This window comes from Pleurodeles waltl, chromosome 5 (genome assembly GCF_031143425.1).
Source record: "Pleurodeles waltl isolate 20211129_DDA chromosome 5, aPleWal1.hap1.20221129, whole genome shotgun sequence".
Classification (NCBI taxonomy): domain Eukaryota; kingdom Metazoa; phylum Chordata; class Amphibia; order Caudata; family Salamandridae; genus Pleurodeles; species Pleurodeles waltl.
In genome coordinates this window covers 1,141,084,149-1,141,102,839 of record NC_090444.1, presented here as the reverse complement: position 1 = coordinate 1,141,102,839, position 18,691 = coordinate 1,141,084,149, and positions in this window count along the sequence as shown.

The window sequence follows — 18,691 nt, the reverse complement described above, 5'->3', positions numbered from 1 at the left end:
GCTGAGCTAGAGGCCAAAATCTACAGGTAGGCACTTTGCAAAAAACACCTCTGTTTTCTTTCAAAAAATGTGATGTGTCCACGTTGCGTTTTGGGGCATTTCCTGTCGCCGGCGCTAGGCCTACCCACACAAGTGAGGTATCATTTTTATCGGGAGACTTGGGGGAACGCTGGGTGGAAGTAAATTTGTGGCTCCTCTCTGATTCCAGAACTTTCTGTCACCAAAATGTGAGGAAAACGTGTTTTTTTAGCCAATTTTGAGGTTTGCAAAGGATTCTGGGTAACAGAACCTGGTCAGAGCCCCACAAGTCACCCCATCTTGGATTCCCCTAGGTCCCTAGTTTTTAAAAATGCACAGGTTTTGCAGGTATCTCTAGGTGCCGGCTGAGCTAGAGGCCAAAATCTACAGGTAGGAACTTTGCAAAAAAAGACCTCTGTTTTCTTTAAAAAAATGTGATGTGTCCACGTTGCGTTTTGGGGCATTTCCTGTGGCGGGTGCAAGGCCTACCCACACAAGTGAGGAATCATTTTTATCGGGAGACTTGGGGGAATGGTGGGTGGAAGGAAATTTGTGACTCCTCTCTGATTCCAGAACTTTCTGTCACCAAAATGTGAGGAAAACATGTTTTTTTGGCCAAATTTTGAGGTTTGCAAAAGATTCTGGGTAACAGAACATGGTCAGAGCCCCACAAGTCACCCGATCTTAGATTCCCCTAGGTCTCTAGTTTTCAGAAATGCACAGGTTTTTCAGGTTTCCCTAGGTGCCGGCAGAGCTAGAGGCCAAAATCTACAGGTAGGCACTTTGCAAAAAACACCTCTGTTTTCTTTAAAAAAATTTGATGTGTCCACGTTGCGTTTTCGGGTAATTAACCTGTCGCGGCCGCTAGGCCTACACACACAAGTGAGGTATCATCTTTATTGGGAGACTTGGGGGAACGCTGGGTGGAAGGAAATTTGTGGCTCCTCTCTGATTCCAGAACTTTCTGTCACCAAAATGTGAGGAAAACGTGTTTCTTTAGCCAAATTCTGAGGTTTGCAAACGATTCTGGGTAACAGAACCTGGTCAGAGCCCCACAAGTCACCCCATCGTGGATTCCCCTAGGTCTCTAGTTTTCAAAAATGCACAGGTTTGGTAGGTTTCCCTAGGTGCCGGCTGAGCTAGAGGCCAAAATCTACAGCTAGGCCCTTTGCAAAAAACACCTCAGTTTTCTTTAAAAAAGTGTGATGTGTCCACGTTGCATTTTGGGGCATTTCCTGTCGCGGGTGCTAGGCCTACCCACACAAGTGAGGTATAATTTTGATCAGGAGACTTGGGGGAACGCTGGGTGGAAGGAAATTTGTGGCTCCTCTCTGATTCCGGAACTTTCTGTCACCAAAATGTGAGGAAAACGTGTTTTTTTAGCCAAATGTTGAGGTTTGCAAAGGATTCTGGGTAACAGAACGTGGTCAGAGCCCCACAAGTCACCCGATCTTAGATTCCCCTAGGTCTCTAGTTTTCAAAAATGCACAGGTTTTTCAGGTTTCCCTAGGTGCCGGCAGAGCTAGAGGCCAAAATCTACAGGTAGGCACTTTGCAAAAAACACCTCTGTTTTCTTTCCAAAAATTTGATGTGTCCACGTTGCGTTTTGGGGCATCTCCTATGTCGCGGCCGCTAGGCCTACCCACACAAGTGAGGTATCATCTTTATTGGGAGACTTGGGAGAATGCTGGGTGGAAGGAAATTTGTGGCTCCTCTCTGATTCCAGAATTTTCTGTCATCAAAATGTGAGGCAAATGTGTTTTTTTAGCCAAAATTTGAGGTTTGCAAAGGATTCAGGGTAACAGAACCTAGTCAGAGCCCCACAAGTCACCCCATCATGGATTCCCCTAGGTCCCTAGTTTTTAAAAATGCACAGGTTTTGCAGGTTTCCATAGGTGCCGGCTGAGCTAAAGGCCAAAATCTACAGGTAGGCACTTTGCAAAAAAACACCTCTGTTTTCTTGAAAAAAATGTGATGTGTCCACGTTGTGTTTTGGGGCATTTCCTGTGGCGGGTGCAAGGACTACCCACACAAGTGAGGAATCATTTTTATCGGGAGACTTGGGGGAACGGTGGGTGGAAGTAAATTTGTGGCTCCTCTCTGATTCCAGAACTTTCTGTCACCATAATGTGAGGAAAACTTGTTTTTATAGCCACATTTTGAGGTTTGCAAAGGATTCTGGGTAACAGAACCTGGTCAGAGCCCCACAAGTCACCCCATCTTGGATTCCCCTAGGTCTCTAGTTTTAAAAAATGCACAGGTTTGGTAGGTTTCCCTAGGTGCCGGCTGAGCTAGAGGCCAAAATCTACAGGTAGGCACTTTGCAAAAAACACCTCTGTTTTCTTTAAAAAAATGTCATGTGTCCACGTTGCGTTTTGGGGCATTTCCTGTCGGGGGCGCTGGGCCTACCCACACAAGTGAGGTATCATTTTTATCGGGAGACTTTGGGGAACGCTGGGTGGAAGGAAATTTGTGGCTCCTCTCTGATTCCAGAACTTTCTGTCACCAAAATGTGAGGAAAACGTGTTTTTTTAGCAAATTTTGAGGTTTGCAAAGGATTCTGGGTAACAGAACCTGGTCAGAGCCCCACAAGTCACCCCATCTTGGATTCCCCTAGGTCTCTAGTTTTTAAAAATGCACAGGTTTGGTAGGTTTCCCTAGGTGCCGGCTGAGCTAGAGGCCAAACTCTACAGGTAGGCACTTTTCAAAAAACACCTCTATTTTCTTTAAAAAAATGTGATGTGTCCACGTTGCATTTTGCGGTAATATTTGTCGCGGCCGCTAGGCCTACCCACAAAAGTGAGGTATCATTTTTATTGGGAGACTTCGGGAAACGCTGGGTGGAAGGAAATTTGTGGCTCCTCTCTGATTCCAGAACTTTCTGTCACCAAAATGTGAGGAAAACGTGTTTTTTTAGCCACATTTTGAGGTTTGCAAAGGATTCTGGGTAACAGAACCTGGTCAGAGCCCCACAAGTCACCCCATCTTGGATTCCCCTAGGTCTCTAGTTTAAAAAAATGCACAGGTTTGGTTAGCTAGAGGCCAAAATCTACAGGTAGGCACTTTGCAAAAAACACCTCAGTTGTCTTTAAAAAAATGTGATGTGTCCACGTTGTGTTTTGGGGCTGTTTCTGTCGCGGCCGCTAGGCCTACCCACACAAGTGAGGTATCGTTTTCATCGGGAGACTTGGGGGAACGCTGGGTGGAAGGAAATTTGTGGCTCCTCTCTGATTCCAGAATTTTCTGTCACCATAATGTGAGGAAAACGTGTTTTTTTAGCCACATTTTGAGGTTTGCAAAGGATTCTGGGTAACAGAACCTGGTCAGAGCCCCACAAGTCACCCCATCTTGGATTCCCTTAGGTCTCTAGTTTTTAAAAATGCACAGGTTTGGTAGGTTTCCCTAGGTGCCGGCTGAGCTAGAGGCCAAACTCTACAGGTAGGCACTTTGCAAAAAACACCTCTATTTTCTTTAAAAAAATGTGATGTGTCCACGTTGCATTTTGCGGCTTTACCTGTCGCGGCCGCTAGGCCTACCCACACAAGTGAGGTATCATTTTTATCGGGAGACTTGGGGAAACGCTGGGTGGAAGGAAATTTGTGGCTCCTCTCTGATTCCAGAACTTTCTGTCACCAAAATGTGAGGAAAACGTGTTTTTTTAGCCCCATTTTGATGGTTTGCAAAGGATTCTGGGTAACAGAACCTGGTCAGAGCATCACAAGTCACCCCATCTTGGATTCCCCTAGGTCCCTAGTTTTTAAACATGCACAGGTTTTGCAGGTTTCCCTAGGTGCCGGCTGAGCTAGAGGCCAAAATCTACAGGTAGGCACTTTGCAAAAAAACACCTCTGTTTTCTTTAAAGAAATGTGATGTGTCCACGTTGCGTTTTGGGGCATTATTTTCTGTCGCGGCCGCTCGGCCTACCCACACAAGTGAGGTATCATCATTATCGGGAGACTTGGGGGAACGCTGGGTGGAAGGAAATTTGTGGCTCCTCTCTGATTCCAGAACTTTCTGTCACCAAAATGTGAGGAAAAAGTTTTTTTTAGCCACATTTTGAGGTTTGCAAAGGATTCTGTGTAACAGAACCTGGTCAGAGCCCCACAAGTCACACCATCTTGGATTCCCGTAGGTCTCTAGTTTTCAAAAATGCACATCTTTTGCAGGTTTCCCTAGGTGCCGGCTGAGCTAGAGGCCAAAACCTACAGGTAGGCACTTTGCAAAAAACACCTCTGTTTTCTTTAAAAAAAATTGATGTGTCCACGTTGCATTTTGGGGCAGTTTTCCTCTGTCGCGGCCGCTAGGCCTACCCACACAAGTGAGGTATCATCTTTATCGGGAGACTTGGGGGAAAGCTGGGTGGAAGGAAATTTGTGGCTCCTCTCTGATTCCAGAACTTCTTGTCACCAAAATGTGTTTTTTAGCCCGATTTTGAGGTTTGCAAAGGATTCTGGGTAACAGAACCTGGTCAGAGCCCCACAAGTCACCCCATCTTGGATTCCCCTAGGTCTCTAGTTTTCAAAAATGCACAGGTTTGGTAGGTTTCCCTAGGTGCCGGCTGAGCTAGAGGCCAAAATCTACAGGTAGGCACTTTGCAAAAAACACCTCAGTTTTCTTTAAAAAAATGTGATGTGTCCATGTTGCGTTTTTGGGCATTTCCTGTCGCGGGCGCTAGTCCTACCCACACAAGTGAGGTATCATTTTTATCGGGAGACTTTGGGAAACGCTGGGTGGAAGGAAATTTGTGGCTCCTCTCTGATTCCATAACTTTCTGTCACCAAAATATGAGGAAAATGTGTTTTTTTAGCCAAATTTTGAGGTTTGCAAAGGATTCTGCGTAACAGAACCTTGTCAGAGCCCCACAAGGCACGCCATCTTGGATTCCCCTAGGTCTCTAGTTTAAAAAATGCACAGGTTTGGTAGGTTTCCCTATGTGCCGGCTGAGCTAGAGGACAAAATCTACAGGTAGGAACTTTGCAAAAAACACCTCAGTTGTCTTTAAAAAATTGTGATGTGTCCACGTTGTGTTTTGGGGCTTATTCTGTCGCGGCCGCTAGGCCTACCCACACAAGTGAGGTATCATTTTTATCGGGAGACTTGGGGGAACGCTGGGTGGAAGGAAATTTGTGGCTCCTCTCTGATTCCAGAACTTTCTGTCACCATAATGTGAGGAAAACTTGTTTTTTTAGCCACATTTTGAGGTTTGCAAAGGATTCTGGGTAACAGAACCTGGTCAGAGCCCCACAAGTCACCCCATCTTGGATTCCCCTAGGTCTCTAGTTTTAAAAAATGCACAGGTTTGGTAGGTTTCCCTAGGTGCCGGCTGAGCTAGAGGCCAAAATCTACAGGTAGGCACTTTGCAAAAAACACCTCTGTTTTCTTTAAAAAAATGTCATGTGTCCACGTTGCGTTTTGGGGCATTTCCTGTCGGGGGCGCTAGGCCTACCCACACAAGTGAGGTATCATTTTTATCGGGAGACTTTGGGGAACGCTGGGTGGAAGGAAATTTGTGGCTCCTCTCTGATTCCAGAACTTTCTGTCACCAAAATGTGAGGAAAACGTGTTTTTTTAGCCAAATTTTGAGGTTTGGAAAGGATTCTGGGTAACAGAACCTGGTCAGAGCCCCACAAGTCACCCCATCTTGGATTCCCCTAGGTCTCTAGTTTTTAAAAATGCACAGGTTTGGTAGGTTTCCCTAGGTGCCGGCTGAGCTAGAGGCCAAACTCTACAGGTAGGCACTTTTCAAAAAACACCTCTATTTTCTTTAAAAAAATGTGATGTGTCCACGTTGCATTTTGCGGTAATATTTGTCGCGGCCGCTAGGCCTACCCACAAAAGTGAGGTATCATTTTTATCGGGAGACTTCGGGAAACGCTGGGTGGAAGGAAATTTGTGGCTCCTCTCTGATTCCAGAACTTTCTGTCACCAAAATGTGAGGAAAACGTGTTTTTTTAGCCACATTTTGAGGTTTGCAAAGGATTCTGGGTAACAGAACCTGGTCAGAGCCCCACAAGTCACCCCATCTTGGATTCCCCTAGGTCTCTAGTTTAAAAAAATGCACAGGTTTGGTTAGCTAGAGGCCAAAATCTACAGGTAGGCACTTTGCAAAAAACACCTCAGTTGTCTTTAAAAAAATGTGATGTGTCCACGTTGTGTTTTGGGGCTGTTTCTGTCGCGGCCGCTAGGCCTACCCACACAAGTGAGGTATCGTTTTCATCGGGAGACTTGGGGGAACGCTGGGTGGAAGGAAATTTGTGGCTCCTCTCTGATTCCAGAATTTTCTGTCACCATAATGTGAGGAAAACGTGTTTTTTTAGCCAAATTTTGAGGTTTGCAAAGGATTCTGGGTAACAGAACCTGGTCAGAGCCCCACAAGTCACCCCATCTTGGATTCCCCTAGGTCTCTAGTTTTTAAAAATGCACAGGTTTGGTAGGTTTCCCTAGGTGCCGGCTGAGCTAGAGGCCAAACTCTACAGGTAGGCACTTTGCAAAAAACACCTCTATTTTCTTTAAAAAAATGTGATGTGTCCACGTTGCATTTTGCGGCATTACATGTCGCGGCCGCTAGGCTTACCCACACAAGTGAGGTATCATTTTTATCGGGAGACTTGGGGAAACGCTGGGTGGAAGGAAATTTGTGGCTCCTCTCTGATTCCAGAACTTTCTGTCACCAAAATGTGAGGAAAACGTGTTTTTTTAGCCACATTTTGAGGTTTGCAAAGGATTCTGGGTAACAGAACCTGGTCAGAGCCCCACAAGTCACCCCATCTTGGATTCCCCTAGGTCTCTAGTTTAAAAAAATGCACAGGTTTGGTTAGCTAGAGGCCAAAATCTACAGGTAGGCACTTTGCAAAAAACACCTCAGTTGTCTTTAAAAAAATGTGATGTGTCCACGTTGTGTTTTGGGGCTGTTTCTGTCGCGGCCGCTAGGCCTACCCACACAAGTGAGGTATCGTTTTCATCGGGAGACTTGGGGGAACGCTGGGTGGAAGGAAATTTGTGGCTCCTCTCTGATTCCAGAATTTTCTGTCACCATAATGTGAGGAAAACGTGTTTTTTTAGCCAAATTTTGAGGTTTGCAAAGGATTCTGGGTAACAGAACCTGGTCAGAGCCCCACAAGTCACCCCATCTTGGATTCCCCTAGGTCTCTAGTTTTTAAAAATGCACAGGTTTGGTAGGTTTCCCTAGGTGCCGGCTGAGCTAGAGGCCAAACTCTACAGGTAGGCACTTTGCAAAAAACACCTCTATTTTCTTTAAAAAAATGTGATGTGTCCACGTTGCATTTTGCGGCATTACATGTCGCGGCCGCTAGGCTTACCCACACAAGTGAGGTATCATTTTTATCGGGAGACTTGGGGAAACGCTGGGTGGAAGGAAATTTGTGGCTCCTCTCTGATTCCAGAACTTTCTGTCACCAAAATGTGAGGAAAACGTGTTTTTTTAGCCACATTTTGAGGTTTGCAAAGGATTCTGGGTAACAGAACCTGGTCAGAGCCCCACAAGTCACCCCATCTTGGATTCCCCTAGGTCTCTAGTTTAAAAAAATGCACAGGTTTGGCAGGTTTCCCTAGGTGCGGGCTGAGCTAGAGGCCAAAATCGACAGGTAGGCACTTTGCAAAAAAACACCTCTGTTTTCTTTAAAGAAATGTGATGTGTCCACGTTGCGTTTTGGGGCATTATTTTCTGTCGCGGCCGCTCGGCCTACCCACACAAGTGAGGTATCATCTTTATCGGGAGACTTGGGGGAAGGCTGGGTGGAAGGAAATTTGTGGCTACTCTCTGATTCCAGAACTTTCTGTCACCTAAATGTGTTTTTTTAGCCAAATTTTGAGGTTTGCAAAAGATTCTGGGTAACAGAACCTGGTCAGAGCCCCACAAGTCACCCCATCTTGGATTCCCCTAGGTCTCTAATTTTAAAAAATGCACAGGTTTTCCAGGTTTCCCTAGGTGCCGGCTGAGCTAGAGGCCAAAATCTACAGGTAGGCACTTTGCAAAAAACACCACTGTTTTCTTTAAAAAAATGTGATGTGTCCATGTTGCGTTTTGGGGCGTTTCCTGTCGCCGGCGCTAGCCCTACCCACACAAGTGAGGTATCATTTTTATCGGGAGACGTGGGGGAACGCTGGGTGGAAGGAAATTTGTGGCTCCTCTCTGATTCTGGAACTTTCTATCACCAAAATGTGAGGAAAACATGTTTTTTTAGCCAAATTCTGAGGTTTGCAAAGGATTTTGGGTAACAGAACCTGGTCAGAGCCCTACAAGTCACCCATCTTGGATTCCCCTAGGTCCCTAGTTTTTAAACATGCACAGGTTTTGCAGGTTTCCCTAGGTGCCGGCTGAGCTAGAGGCCAAAATCTACAGGTAGGCACTTTGCAAAAAAACACTTCTGTTTTCTGTAAAAAAATGTGATGTGTCCACGTTGCGTTTTGGGGCATTATTGTCTGTCGCGGCCGCTAGGCCTACCCACACAAGTGAGGTATCATCTTTATCGGGAGACTTGGGGGAAAGCTGGGTGGAGGGAAATTTGTGGCTACTCTCTGATTCCAGAACTTTCTGTCACCTAAATGTGTTTTTTTAGCCAAATTTTGAGGTTTGCAAACGATTCAGGATAACAGAACCTGGTCAGAGCCCCACAAGTCACCCCATCTTGGATTCCCTTAGGTCTCTAGTTTTCAAAAATGCACAGGTTTGGTAGGTTTCCCTAGGTGCCGGCTGAGCTAGAGGCCAAAATCTACAGGTTGGCACTTTGTAAAAAACACCTATTTTCTTTAAAAAAATGTGATGTGTCCACGTTGCTTTTTGGGGCATTTCCTGTCGCAGGCGCTAGGCCTACCCACACAAGTGAGGTATCATTTTTATCGGGAGACTTTGGGGAACGCTGGGTGGAAGGAAATTTGTGGCTCCTCTCTGATTACAGAACTTTCTGTCACCAAAATGTGAGGAAAAAGTGTTTTTTTAGCCAAATGTTGAGGTTTGCAAAGGATTCTGGGTAACAGAACCTGGTCAGAGCCCCACAAGTCACCCATCTTGGATTCCCCTACATCTCTAGTTTTAAAAAATGAACAGGTTTGGTAGGTTTCCCTATGTGCCGGCTGAGCTAGAGGCCAAAATCTACAGGTAGGCACTTTGCAAAAAACACCTTAGTTTTCTTTAAAAAAATGTGATGTGTCCACGTTGCGTCTTGGGGTGTAGCTTGTCGCGGCCGCTAGGCCTACCCACACAAGTGAGGTATCATTTTTATCGGGAGACTTGGGGGAACGCTGGGTGGAAGGAAATTTGTGGCTCCTCTCTGATTCTAGAACTTTCTGTCACCATAATGTGAGGAAAACGTGTTTTTTTAGCCACATTTTGAGGTTTGCAAAGGATTCTGGGTAACAGAACCTGGTCAGAGCGAAACAAGTCACCCCATCTTGGATTCCCCTAGGTCTCTAGTTTTAAAAAATGCACAGGTTTGGTAGGTTTCCCTAGGTGCCGGCTGAGCTAGAGGCCAAAATCAACAGGTAGGCACTTTGCAAAAAACACCTCAGTTTTCTTTAAAAAAATGTGATGTGTCCACGTTGCTTTTTGGGGCATATCCTGTCGCAGGCGCTAGGCCTACCCACACAAGTGAGGTACCTTTTTTATCGGGAGATGTCGGGGAACGCTGGGTGGAATAAAATGTGTGGCTCCTCTCTGATTCCGGAACTTTCTGTCACCAAAATGTGAGGAAAATGTGTTTTTTTAGCCAAATGTTGAGGTTTGCAAGGGATTCTGGGTAACAGAACCTGGTCAGAGCCCCACAAGTCACCCCATCTTGGATTCCCCTAGGTCTCTACTTTTCATAAATGCACAGGTTTTGCAGGTTTCCCTAGGTGCCGGCTGAGCTAGAGGCCAAAATCTACAGGAAGGCACTTTGCAAAAAACACCTCTGTTTTCTTTCAAAAAACGTGATGTGTCCACGTTGCGTTTTGGGGCATTTCCTGTCGCCTGCGCTAGGCCTACCCACACAAGTGAGGTATCATTTTTATCGGGAGACTTGGGGGAACGCTAGGTGGAAGTAAATTTGTGACTCCTCTCTGATTCCAGAACTTTCTGTCACCAAAATGTGAGGAAAACGTGTTTTCTTAGCAAAATTATGAGGTTAGCAAAGGATTCTGGGTAACAGAACCTGGTCAGAGCCCCACAAGTCATCGCATCTTGGATTCCTTTAGGTCCATAGTTTTTAAAAATGCACAGGTTTTGCAGGTTTCCCTAGGTGACGGCAGAGCTAGAGGCCAAAATCTCCAGGTAGGTACTTTGCAAAAAAACACCTCTGTTTTCTTTAAAAAAATGTGATGTGTCCACGTTGCGTTTTGGGGCATTTCCTGTGGCGGGTGCAAGTCCTACCCACACAAGTGAGGAATCATTTTTATCGGGAGACTTGGGGGAATGGTGGGTGGAAGGAAATTTGTGGGTTCTCTCTAATTCCACAACTTTCTGTCACCAAAATGTGAGGAAAACGTGTTTTTTTAGCCACATGTTGAGGTTTGCAAAGGATTTTGGGTAACAGAACTTGGTCAGAGCCCCACAAGTCAACCCATCTTGGATTCCCCTAGGTCTCTAGTTTTCAAAAATGCACAGGTTTTGCAGGTTTCCCTAGGTGCCGGCTGAGCAAGAGGCCAAACTCTACAGGTAGGCACTTTGCAAAAAAACAACTCTATTTTCTTTAAAAAAATTTGATATGTCCACGTTCCATTTTGGGGCTTTCCCTGTCGCTGCCGCTAGACCTACCCACACAAGTGAGGTACCATTTTTATCGGGAGACGTCGGGGAACGATGGGTGGAAGGAATTTTGTGGCTCCTCTCTGATTCCGGAACTTTCTGTCACTAAAATGTGAGGAAAACGTGTTTTTTTAGCCAAATGTTGAGGTTTGCAAGGGATTCTGGGTAACAGAACCTGGTGAGAGCCCCACAAGTCACCCCATATTGGATTCCCCTAGGTCTCTAATTTTCAAAAATGCACAGGTTTTTCAGGTTTCCCTAGGTGCCGGCTGAGCTAGAGGCCAAAATCTACAGATAGGCACTTTGCAAAAAACACCTCTGTTTTCTTTCAAAAAATGTGATGTGTCCACGTTGCGTTTTGGGGCATTTCCTGTCGCCGGCGCTAGGCCTACCCACACAAGTGAGGTATCATTTTTATCGGGAGACTTGGGGGAACGCTGGGTAGAAGTAAATTTGTGGCTCCTCTCTGATTCCAGAACTTTCTGTCACCAAAATGTGAGGAAAACTTGTTTTTTTAGCCAATTTTGAGGTTTGCAAAGGATTCTGGGTAACAGAACCTGGTCAGAGCCCCACAAGTCACCCCATCTTGGATTCCCCTAGGTCCCTAGTTTTTAAAAATGCACAGGTTTTGCAGGTATCCCTAGGTGCCGGCTGAGCTAGAGGCCAAAATCTACAGGTAGGAACTTTGCAAAAAAAGACCTCTGTTTTCTTTAAAAAAATTTGATGTGTCCACGTTGCGTTTTGGGGCATTTCCTGTGGCGGGTGCAAGGCCTACCCACACAAGTGAGGAATCATTTTTATCGGGAGACTTGGGGGAATGGTGGGTGGAAGGAAATTTGTGACTCCTCTCTGATTCCAGAACTTTCTGTCACCAAAATGTGAGGAAAACATGTTTTTTTGGCCAAATTTTGAGGTTTGCAAAAGATTCTGGGTAACAGAACCTGGTCAGAGCCCCACAAGTCACCCGATCTTAGATTCCCCTAGGTCTCTAGTTTTCAAAAATGCACAGCTTTTTCAGGTTTCCCTAGGTGCCGGCAGAGCTAGAGGCCAAAATCTACAGGTAGGCACTTTGCAAAAAACACCTCTGTTTTCTTTAAAAAAATTTGATGTGTCCACGTTGCGTTTTCGGGTAATTATTCTGTCGCGGCCGCTAGGCCTACCCACACAAGTGAGGTATCATCTTTATTGGGAGACTTGGGGGAACGCTGGGTGGAAGGAAATTTGTGGCTCCTCTCTGATTCCAGAACTTTCTGTCACCAAAATGTGAGGAAAACGTGTTTCTTTAGCCAAATTCTGAGGTTTGCAAACGATTCTGGGTAACAGAACCTGGTCAGAGCCCCACAAGTCACCCCATCGTGGATTCCCCTAGGTCTCTAGTTTTCAAAAATGCACAGGTTTGGTAGGTTTCCCTAGGTGCCGGCTGAGCTAGAGGCCAAAATCTACAGCTAGGCCCTTTGCAAAAAACACCTCAGTTTTCTTTAAAAAAGTGTGATGTGTCCACGTTGCATTTTGGGGCATTTCCTGTCGCGGGTGCTAGGCCTACCCACACAAGTGAGGTATAATTTTGATCAGGAGACTTGGGGGAACGCTGGGTGGAAGGAAATTTGTGGCTCCTCTCTGATTCCGGAACTTTCTGTCACCAAAATGTGAGGAAAACGTGTTTTTTTAGCCAAATGTTGAGGTTTGCAAAGGATTCTGGGTAACAGAACGTGGTCAGAGCCCCACAAGTCACCCGATCTTAGATTCCCCTAGGTCTCTAGTTTTCAAAAATGCACAGGTTTTTCAGGTTTCCCTAGGTGCCGGCAGAGCTAGAGGCCAAAATCTACAGGTAGGCACTTTGCAAAAAACACCTCTGTTTTCTTTCCAAAAATTTGATGTGTCCACGTTGCGTTTTGGGGCATCTGGTATGTCGCGGCCGCTAGGCCTACCCACACAAGTGAGGTATCATCTTTATTGGGAGACTTGGGAGAATGCTGGGTGGAAGGAAATTTGTGGCTCCTCTCTGATTCCAGAATTTTCTGTCATCAAAATGTGAGGAAAATGTGTTTTTTTAGCCACAATTTGAGGTTTGCAAAGGATTCTGGGTAACAGAACCTAGTCAGAGCCCCACAAGTCACCCCATCATGGATTCCCCTAGGTCCCTAGTTTTTAAAAATGCACAGGTTTTGCAGGTTTCCATAGGTGCCGGCTGAGCTAAAGGCCAAAATCTACAGGTAGGCACTTTGCAAAAAAACACCTCTGTTTTCTTGAAAAAAATGTGATGTGTCCACGTTGTGTTTTGGGGCATTTCCTGTGGCGGGTGCAAGGACTACCCACACAAGTGAGGAATCATTTTTATCGGGAGACTTGGGGGAACGGTGGGTGGAAGTAAATTTGTGGCTCCTCTCTGATTCCAGAACTTTCTGTCACCAAAATGTGAGGAAAACATGTTTTTTTGGCCAAATTTTGAGGTTTGCAAAGGATTCTGGGTAACAGAACGTGGTCAGAGCCCCACAAGTCACCCGATCTTGGATTCCCCTAGGTCTCTAGTTTTAAAAAATGCACAGGTTTTGCAGGTTTCCCTAGGTGCCGGCTGAACTAGAGTCCAAAATCTACAGGTAGGCACTTGGCAAAAAACACCTCTGTTTTCTTTCAAAAAATGTGATGTGTCCACGTTGTGTTTTGGGGCATTTCCTGTCGCTGGCGCTAGGCCTACCCACACAAGTGAGGTATCATTTTTATCGGGAGACTTGGGAGAACGCTGGGTGGAAGGAAATTTGTGGCTCCTCTCTGATTCCGGAACTTTCTGTCACCAAAATGTGAGGAAAACGTGTTTTTTTAGCCAAATGTTGAGGTTTGCAAAGGATTCTGGGTAACAGAACGTGGTCAGAGCCCCACAAGTCACCCGATCTTAGATTCCCCTAGGTCTCTAGTTTTCAAAAATGCACAGGTTTTTCAGGTTTCCCTAGGTGCCGGCAGAGCTAGAGGCCAAAATCTACAGGTAGGCACTTTGCAAAAAACACCTCTGTTTTCTTTCCAAAAATTTGATGTGTCCACGTTGCGTTTTGGGGCATCTCTTATGTCGCGGCCGCTAGCCCTACCCACACAAGTGAGGTATCATCTTTATTGGGAGACTTGGGAGAATGATGGGTGGAAGGAAATTTGTGGCTCCTCTCTGATTCCAGAATTTTCTGTCATCAAAATGTGAGGAAAATGTGTTTTTTTAGCCAAAATTTGAGGTTTGCAAAGGATTCTGGGTAACAGAACCTGGTCAGAGTCCCACAAGTCACCTCATCATGGATTCCCCTAGGTCCCTAGTTTTTAAAAATGCACAGGTTTTGCAGGTTTCCATAGGTGCCGGCTGAGCTAGAGGCCAAAATCTACAGGTAGGCACTTTGCAAAAAAACACCTCTGTTTTCTTGAAAAAAATGTGATGTGTCCACGTTGTGTTTTGGGGCATTTCCTGTGGCGGGTGCAAGGACTACCCACACAAGTGAGGAATCATTTTTATCGGGAGACTTGGGGGAACGGTGGGTGGAAGTAAATTTGTGGGTCCTCTCTGATTCCAGAACTTTCTGTCACCAAAATGTGAGGAAAATGTGTTTTTTTAGCCAAATTTTGAGGTTTGCAAAGGATTCTGGGTAACAGAACGTGGTCAGAGCCCCACAAGTCACCCCATCTTGGATTCCCCTAGGTCTCTACTTTTCATAAATGCACAGGTTTTGCAGGTTTCCCTAGGTGCCGGCTGAGCTAGAGGCCAAAATCTACAGGAAGGCACTTTGCAAAAAACACCTCTGTTTTCTTTCAAAAAACGTGATGTGTCCACGTTGCGTTTTGGGGCATTTCCTGTCGCCTGCGCTAGGCCTACCCACACAAGTGAGGTATCATTTTTATCGGGAGACTTGGGGGAACGCTAGGTGGAAGTAAATTTGTGGCTCCTCTCTGATTCCAGAACTTTCTGTCACCAAAATGTGAGGAAAACGTGTTTTCTTAGCAAAATTATGAGGTTAGCAAAGGATTCTGGGTAACAGAACCTGGTCAGAGCCCCACAAGTCATCGCATCTTGGATTCCTTTAGGTCCATAGTTTTTAAAAATGCACAGGTTTTGCAGGTTTCCCTAGGTGACGGCAGAGCTAGAGGCCAAAATCTCCAGGTAGGTACTTTGCAAAAAAACACCTCTGTTTTCTTTAAAAAAATGTGATTTGTCCACGTTGCGTTTTGGGGCATTTCCTGTGGCGGGTGCAAGTCCTACCCACACAAGTGAGGAATCATTTTTATCGGGAGACTTGGGGGAACGGTGGGTGGAAGGAAATTTGTGGGTCCTCTCTAATTCCACAACTTTCTGTCACCAAAATGTGAGGAAAACGTGTTTTTTTAGCCACATGTTGAGGTTTGCAAAGGATTCTGGGTAACAGAACTTGGTCAGAGCCCCACAAGTCAACCCATCTTGGATTCCCCTAGGTCTCTAGTTTTAAAAAATGCACAGGTTTTGCAGGTTTCCCTAGGTGCCGGCTGAGCAAGAGGCCAAACTCTACAGGTAGGCACTTTGCAAAAAAACAACTCTATTTTCTTTAAAAAAAATTGATATGTCCACGTTCCATTTTGGGGCTTTCCCTGTCGCTGCCGCTAGGCCTACCCACACAAGTGAGGTACCATTTTTATCGGGAGACATCGGGGAACGCTGGGTGGAAGGAATTTTGTGGCTCCTCTCTGATTCCGGAACTTTCTGTCACCAAAATGTGAGGAAAACGTGTTTCTTTAGCCAAATGTTGAGGTTTGCAAGGGATTCTGGGTAACAGAACCTGGTGAGAGCCCCACAAGTCACCCCATCTTGGATTCCCCTAGGTCTCTAATTTTCAAAAATGCACAGGTTTTGCAGGTTTCCCTAGGTGCCGGCTGAGCTAGAGGCCAAAATCTACAGGTAGGCACTTTGCAAAAAACACCTCTGTTTTCTTTCAAAAAATGTGATGTGTCCACGTTGCGTTTTGGGGCATTTCCTGTCGCCGGCGCTAGGCCTACCCACACAAGTGAGGTATCATTTTTATCGGGAGACTTGGGGGAACGCTGGGTGGAAGTAAATTTGTGGCTCCTCTCTGATTCCAGAACTTTCTGTCACCAAAATGTGAGGAAAACGTGTTTTTTTAGCCAATTTTGAGGTTTGCAAAGGATTCTGGGTAACAGAACCTGGTCAGAGCCCCACAAGTCACCCCATCTTGGATTCCCCTAGGTCCCTAGTTTTTAAAAATGCACAGGTTTTGCAGGTATCTCTAGGTGCCGGCTGAGCTAGAGGCCAAAATCTACAGGTAGGAACTTTGCAAAAAAAGACCTCTGTTTTCTTTAAAAAAATGTGATGTGTCCACGTTGCGTTTTGGGGCATTTCCTGTGGCGGGTGCAAGGCCTACCCACACAAGTGAGGAATCATTTTTATCGGGAGACTTGGGGGAATGGTGGGTGGAAGGAAATTTGTGACTCCTCTCTGATTCCAGAACTTTCTGTCACCAAAATGTGAGGAAAACATGTTTTTTTGGCCAAATTTTGAGGTTTGCAAAAGATTCTGGGTAACAGAACCTGGTCAGAGCCCCACAAGTCACCCGATCTTAGATTCCCCTAGGTCTCTAGTTTTCAAAAATGCACAGGTTTTTCAGGTTTCCCTAGGTGCCGGCAGAGCTAGAGGCCAAAATCTACAGGTAGGCACTTTGCAAAAAACACCTCTGTTTTCTTTAAAAAAATTTGATGTGTCCACGTTGCGTTTTCGGGTAATTAACCTGTCGCGGCCGCTAGGCCTACACACACAAGTGAGGTATCATCTTTATTGGGAGACTTGGGGGAACGCTGGGTGGAAGGAAATTTGTGGCTCCTCTCTGATTCCAGAACTTTCTGTCACCAAAATGTGAGGAAAACGTGTTTCTTTAGCCAAATTCTGAGGTTTGCAAACGATTCTGGGTAACAGAACCTGGTCAGAGCCCCACAAGTCACCCCATCGTGGATTCCCCTAGGTCTCTAGTTTTCAAAAATGCACAGGTTTGGTAGGTTTCCCTAGGTGCCGGCTGAGCTAGAGGCCAAAATCTACAGCTAGGCCCTTTGCAAAAAACACCTCAGTTTTCTTTAAAAAAGTGTGATGTGTCCACGTTGCATTTTGGGGCATTTCCTGTCGCGGGTGCTAGGCCTACCCACACAAGTGAGGTATAATTTTGATCAGGAGACTTGGGGGAACGCTGGGTGGAAGGAAATTTGTGGCTCCTCTCTGATTCCGGAACTTTCTGTCACCAAAATGTGAGGAAAACGTGTTTTTTTAGCCAAATGTTGAGGTTTGCAAAGGATTCTGGGTAACAGAACGTGGTCAGAGCCCCACAAGTCACCCGATCTTAGATTCCCCTAGGTCTCTAGTTTTCAAAAATGCACAGGTTTTTCAGGTTTCCCTAGGTGCCGGCAGAGCTAGAGGCCAAAATCTACAGGTAGGCACTTTGCAAAAAACACCTCTGTTTTCTTTCCAAAAATTTGATGTGTCCACGTTGCGTTTTGGGGCATGTCCTATGTCGCGGCCGCTAGGCCTACCCACACAAGTGAGGTTTCATCTTTATTGGGAGACTTGGGAGAATGCTGGGTGGAAGGAAATTTGTGGCTCCTCTCTGATTCCAGAATTTTCTGTCATCAAAATGTGAGGCAAATGTGTTTTTTTAGCCAAAATTTGAGGTTTGCAAAGGATTCAGGGTAACAGAACCTAGTCAGAGCCCCACAAGTCACCCCATCATGGATTCCCCTAGGTCCCTAGTTTTTAAAAATGCACAGGTTTTGCAGGTTTCCATAGGTGCCGGCTGAGCTAAAGGCCAAAATCTACAGGTAGGCACTTTGCAAAAAAACACCTCTGTTTTCTTGAAAAAAATGTGATGTGTCCACGTTGTGTTTTGGGGCATTTCCTGTGGCGGGTGCAAGGACTACCCACACAAGTGAGGAATCATTTTTATCGGGAGACTTGGGGGAACGGTGGGTGGAAGTAAATTTGTGGCTCCTCTCTGATTCCAGAACTTTCTGTCACCAAAATGTGAGGAAAACGTGTTTTTTTGGCCAAATTTTGAGGTTTGCAAAGGATTCTGGGTAACAGAACGTGGTCAGAGCCCCACAAGTCACCCGATCTTGGATTCCCCTAGGTCTCTAGTTTTTAAAAAATGCACAGGTTTTGCAGGTTTCCCTAGGTGCCGGATGAACTAGAGTCCAATATCTACAGGTAGGCACTTGGCAAAAAACACCTCTGTTTTCTTTCAAAAAATGTGATGTGTCCACGTTGTGTTTTGGGGCATTTCCTGTCGCTGGCGCTAGGCCTACCCACACAAGTGAGGTATCATTTTTATCGGGAGACTTGGGAGAACGCTGGGTGGAAGGAAATTTGTGGCTCCTCTCTGATTCCGGAACTTTCTGTCACCAAAATGTGAGGAAAACGTGTTTTTTTAGCCAAATGTTGAGGTTTGCAAAGGATTCTGGGTAACAGAACGTGGTCAGAGCCCCACAAGTCACCCGATCTTAGATTCCCCTAGGTCTCTAGTTTTCAAAAATGCACAGGTTTTTCAGGTTTCCCTAGGTGCCGGCAGAGCTAGAGGCCAAAATCTACAGGTAGGCACTTTGCAAAAAACACCTCTGTTTTCTTTCCAAAAATTTGATGTGTCCACGTTGCGTTTTGGGGCATCTCTTATGTCGCGGCCGCTAGCCCTACCCACACAAGTGAGGTATCATCTTTATTGGGAGACTTGGGAGAATGCTGGGTGGAAGGAAATTTGTGGCTCCTCTCTGATTCCAGAACTTTCTGTCACCAAAATGTGAGGAAAACGTGTTTCTTTAGCCAAATTCTGAGGTTTGCAAACGATTCTGGGTAACAGAACCTGGTCAGAGCCCCACAAGTCACCCCATCGTGGATTCCCCTAGGTCTCTAGTTTTCAAAAATGCACAGGTTTGGTAGGT